The following is a 6,018-nucleotide window of genomic DNA, read 5'->3' on the forward strand; positions in this document are numbered from 1 at the left end:
ACCATATATATATATATATATATATATATATATACACACACACATGGCTACACATCAATGAAAAAAAAAAATGTGATTGCCAGCTGTGTGGACCTGCTACTGACCCCACACACACAACCCATCAGGACAGTCCTAGCTACAAATACCAATCACCAATTACAAGAAAGGGTGTTGTTTAATTTCTTAATTCTTCTGTTCATTGTGTTACTGAGATAGGCTCTATCTCTAGACCTCTAGATCTCTACATCTCTAGATCTCTAGCTGGAAAAGGAGTCAAACTAGCTGTAGAGTCAAACAGCATAGATCAGCGTCATGCTGCAGCATTGACTCTAGAGTTTGTTCTCATGATGCTAGAAAAGGTTGAGGGGTCTGTCGGTCCCTGAACACCAGGATCCTCTCACGATCATCACTCCCAGTTTTTTTTTTTTTTTTTTGTATCATCTCGTCGTGGTGCAATGGAGTTGTTCCTTGCCTGTCAACGCAGTGATCGCGGGATCGAGACCGTGCACAGTTTCCATCATCGTCAACATCATCATCATCATAAACAATCTGATCAACAAAGACCAACCAAACATGTCAGTGAAGGAAACTGTCACAATGACTCTCTTATTCTCTTAATCTCTTCAGCTCAACATTCAAACACTCTGCAGTACAAAGTCCACATGTTTACACATGGAGCTACTGGTGGTCTGGTGGCGCAGTGGAACATCTCATGTTAATGACCGTGGAGGTCGCTGGATCGAGTCTATGTGCTGACTTTAGTTTGTGCATGGTTTGTATATGGTGCTGAGCCACAGTACAAGTCCAGTTGTTAGTGGATAGTAGTGCAGTGGATCGGCTACTTACCTGTCAACACAGCTGACAGCTTTTGTTATGTGGTGTTGTGCAGCTGTACGAGTCTGTACAACTTCCAACACATCTGGACTTAGATGTGGTGGTGGTGTAGTGGTTCTCGTTTTGGCTTTGGACTCATAAGATTGTTGGTTCGAGTCCTGGTGTTGGCTTCTTGCTTTTCTCCTTTGTATGTGCTGCTTTGACGATGTCAAATACACTATGACCAATTTGATACACTTATTAATGGTTGAGTGGGTTACGCTGCCGCTTTGGGAGCAGCAGATTACGTGTTCGATCCCGAGAGCGAACAATGAGAAGTTTTCTCCTTAAGTTTCTTTGTAGCTGCTTTGACGATGTCAGATATACTATGACCGTTGTCTCTATCACACCGATTAATGGTACAGTGGGTTGCGTTACCGCTTTGGATGAAGTAGACCGCGTGTTCGGTCCCCAGGGTCGACAAAGAGAAGTTTTCTCCTTAAGTTTCTTTGTATGTGCTGCTTTGACGATGTCAAATACACTATGACCAAAGTGTCTTTCACACCGATTAATGGTATAGTGGGTACCGCTGCCGCTTTGAGTGCAGCAGACCACGGGTTCGGTTCCCAGGGCGGACAGACAGAGAGAGAGAGGGGAAGAAGGCCGGTTGGAGCGATGCATGAGAAGCGAGTAAAAAAGAGGGATTTTATTGACTTTATTACTTGAAAATACAGTAATAGTTAATAATAGTTTCTACTTTTGTTTATTTTATTTACTACTTACTTTTAGTTACTTATTATTACTTTTATTTTATTTATTTTTCTACTTTTAACTAGTCAATTCTACTTTTAGTTCCTATTTAGAACCTATTTAGGACCTATCTAATCACATTCATACAGACAGGACGAACAACACAACACAACACAGAGACGAACGAGACGAACGACACATAAGTCGGGCCCAGTCGGGTCAAGTCAGGACCGGTAGGGGCCGGTCAGGCCCGGTAGGGGCCGGTCGGGTCGGGTCAGGACCAGTGGGGTCCGGTTGGGTCGGGTCGTGACCGGTAGGGGCCGGTCATTAGTCGGTAACGCCCTTGTCCGGCCTTCGTCTGTCCCACCGTTGGGGAGGGGAGGGGACTGCTCCCACTGGGGCTCGAACCCGTGATCTTCGCTACCCAAAGCGGTAACGCAACACAATCGACCACCGAGCCCGAGACAATGCACTGGTCATAGTGTATTTGACATCGTCAGAGCAGCTACAAAGAAACTTAAGGAGAAAATCTCTCTCTGTCCACCCTGGGGACCGAACACTCAATCTGCTGCATCCAAAGCGGCAGCGCAACCCACTGTACCATTAATCAGTGTAACAAGTTGGTCATAGTGTATCTGACATCGTCAAAGCAGCTACAAAGAAACTTAAGGAGAAAATCTCTCTCGGGGACCGAACCCATGGTCTGCTGCACACAAAGCGGTAACGCAACACACTCGACCACCGAACCAGAGTTAATCCACTGGTCATAGTGTATTTGACATCGTCAGAGCAGCTACGAAGAAACTTTAGGAGAAAACCTCTCTGTCCCCCTGGGGATCGAACACGTAATCTGCTGCATCCAAAGCAGCAAGGTAACCCACTCAACCATTAATCGGTGTGGCGGAACCATTGGTCATAGTGTATCTGACATCGTCAAAGCAGCACATACAAAGGAGAAAAGCAAGAAGCCAACACCAGGACTCGAACCAACAATCTCTTGAGTCCAAAGTCAGGTGGATATCCACTACACCAGCACCACATCTATAATCAGATGTGTTGGAAGTTGTACAGACTCGTACAGCTGCACAACACCACATAACAAAAGCTGTCAGCTGTGTTGACAGGTAAGTAGCCGATCCACTGCACTACTATCCACTAACAACTGACTCGTACTGTGGCTCAGCACCATATACAAACCATGCACAAACTAAAGTCAGCACATGGTCTCGAACCAGCGACCTCCACGGCCATTAACATGAGATGTTCCACTGCGCCACCAGACCACCAGCAGCTCCAGGTGTCAACATGTGGACTTTGTACTGCAGAGTGTTTGAATGTTGAACTAAGAGATGGAGTTTTCTTACTCTAATGAGTAAGTGAATCATTGTGACAGTTTCCTTCATTGACATGTTTGGTTGGTCTTTGTTGATCAGATTGTTTATGATGATGATGATGTTGATGATGATGATGAGAACTGTGCACGGTCTCGATCCCGCGACCACTGCGTTGACAGGCAAGGAACAACTCCATTGCACCACGACGAGATGATACAAAAAAAAAAAAAAAAAAAAAAAAAAAAAAAAAAACTGGGAGTGATGATCGTGAGAGGATCCCGGTGTTCAGGGACCGACAGACCCCTCAACCTTTTCTAGCATCATGAGAACAAACTATAGAGTCAATACTGCAGCATGACGCTGATCTATGCTGTTTGACTCTATAGCTAGTTTGACTTTTCCAGATCTAGAGGTCTAGAGGTCTAGAGGGTTAGAGGTCTAGAGATAGCGCCTATCTCAGTAACACAATGAAATCTCAGTAACACAATGAACAGAAGAATTAAGAAATTAAACAACACCCTTTCTTGTAATTGGCGATTGGTATTTGTAGCAGGACTGTCCTGATGGGTTGTGTGTGGGTGTGTGGAATCAGTAGCAAGTCCACACAGCTGGGCAATCAACTTTTTTTTCTTTTTTCTTTTTTTTTTTAAAAACTTTATTAACACTTATGTACATAACAATACTGTTGTGCCTGGGGAAGAGCAATATATAAAAGTATAAATACACAAAGAGTAAATAATGAGCATTTCTAAATGTTTTTCTGGGGTTTCCTTTGAGACCTCATTGATGTGTAGCCATGTGTGTATTCAGTAGGTTTATATATGACCAGTTCATTGTACCTGTATATACTAAAGCTATGGTCAACAATACATGTGTTTATGTATATCTGCAGGTATAGCATGATGCTGCTGATCTATGCTGTTTGGCTCTATAGCTAGTTTGGCTCATTTTCAGCTAGAAACAGATGCTGCTGATCTATGCTGTGTGGCTCTATAGCTAGTTTGGCTCATTTTCAGCTAGAAACAGATGCTGCTGATCTATGCTGTGTGGCTCTATAGCTAGTTTGGCTCATTTCAGCTAGAAACAGATGCTGCTGATCTATGCTGTTTGGCTCTATAGCTAGTTTGGCTCATTTTCAGCTAGAAACAGATGCTGCTGATCTATGCTGTTTGGCTCTATAGCTAGTTTGGCTCATTTTCAGCTAGAAACAGATGCTGCTGATCTATGCTGTGTGGCTCTATAGCTAGTTTGGCTCATTTTCAGCTAGAAACAGATGCTGATCTATGCTGTTTGGCTCTATAGCTAGTTTGGTTCATTTTCAGCTAGAAACAGATGCTGATCTATGCTGTTTGGCTCTATAGCTAGTTTGGCTAATTTTCAGCTAGAAACAGATGCTGATCTATGCTGTGTGGCTCTATAGCTAGTTTGGTTCATTTTCAGCTAGAAACAGATGCTGATCTATGCTGTTTGGCTCTATAGCTAGTTTGGCTAATTTTCAGCTAGAAACAGATGCTGATCTATGCTGTTTAGCTCTATAGCTAGTTTGGCTAATTTCAGCTAGAAACAGATGCTGCTGATCTATGCTGTGTGGCTCTATAGCTAGTTTGGCTCATTTTCAGCTAGAAACAGACACATAGATCAGCACCATGCAGATCTAGGCTTCTATTTCTAGCATAGACTCATACAGCATAGATCAGGTATGCTGTTTGACGGTGCTGATCAGTGCTGATCTAGGCAAGTGATTCTAGCTGAACACACACAAAGGTAGTTTGTTTTTCATATATATATATATAGAAGATCTTCACCATCTCTTCTGGTCATAATTTCTAGACTTTTTTAGATCATTGTCTAATGAGAAATGATTGATTTGATTAAAAACATGTTGAAATGTCCTCAGAATGAACCAGACACTGTGTAGTCTGTCATTTAACTACATGTATGGAAACAAAACACAGGTCATATGTTTGATACATGTGTGATGATATTATGAAGCCTGAGTCGTGTTTATCCTAAGAGACACACAACTGACAAAAGACAAGTGTAAAGTTTCCAGAGGTTTATTTGACATAAATGTAAATGTGAGTGTGAGAATTAGAATAAGAAAGTGTTTGTCAACTTTATTCTGTCATTTAAAACTAACCTGGTGTAATTCTATGCTTTGACCAGCAGATGGCGCCAAACCAACTCCTAGTGCAGAGTGATTGTTATATGTTGTGCGTGTGTGTGTTGTTACTGAGACACCACAAACACCACAACTGCATTTCATGTTTATTGAAACTGAAACTGAAGAATACAGAGATCAATAAATCAAAAGCAGATACACAGTGAAAGACTGAAACAGGAACGTGTCACCCAGCGTGTAAAAAATAAATGAATAAAACTAGATTAAAAAAATGTGCCGTAAGTGTAAGTGTTCATTCCAGTTTGCAGGTTTCTCAGACTTTCCCAAAGAAAGAAATTGAGTTTTTCGGCATGAAAATGACGATTAAATGTCCATATTCTACACTTTCTGTAATTAGATAATTAGTTAACGAGTTAATGATGAAACATAATTTGCTGATGAAAGTTAACAGTTTGAGCTCTGCATGTTTTCAGCCTCCGACATCACCACCAAATACATTCAAATAGTTATTTATATATTAAATTTAAATCACTTTGACCTTCAATTTACCTGCCTTCAATCTATTTACATAATCTAATTACATATATTACATTTGCTCTGGTGTTAGTAATTACTGATTATGAATTAAAAAATGTACAAATGATATATTCATAGTAGTAAAATAATGCGCACATGGGCCTGAACGCACACAGAGATGTGTTGATGTGTTGGACGTGCTGGCAAATATTCACATTTGGAGAAACGATTTTTACACAACAGGAAATGAGTTGGAAATTCATGTGTGACGATGCCACAAGAGGCCGGTGATCTGCCTTCATCTTCCATGATGTGTGTTTTCTTCCACTAGAGAGCAGCAGTGGCCCGTGTCGTCGCAGCGTGACTTCCTTTAGTTTCATTTGAATGTGACAACAACCCAGTCTCTCACCCAGCAGGTCCATCATCACCATAATCCCACTTTAGAGAGCGCAGTGAAGTCTCTAAAACCAGCGTCGTCCCGCT

The sequence above is a fragment of the Trachurus trachurus genome, assembly GCF_905171665.1.
Source record: "Trachurus trachurus genome assembly, chromosome: 2".
NCBI classification, from domain to species: Eukaryota; Metazoa; Chordata; class Actinopteri; order Carangiformes; family Carangidae; genus Trachurus; species Trachurus trachurus.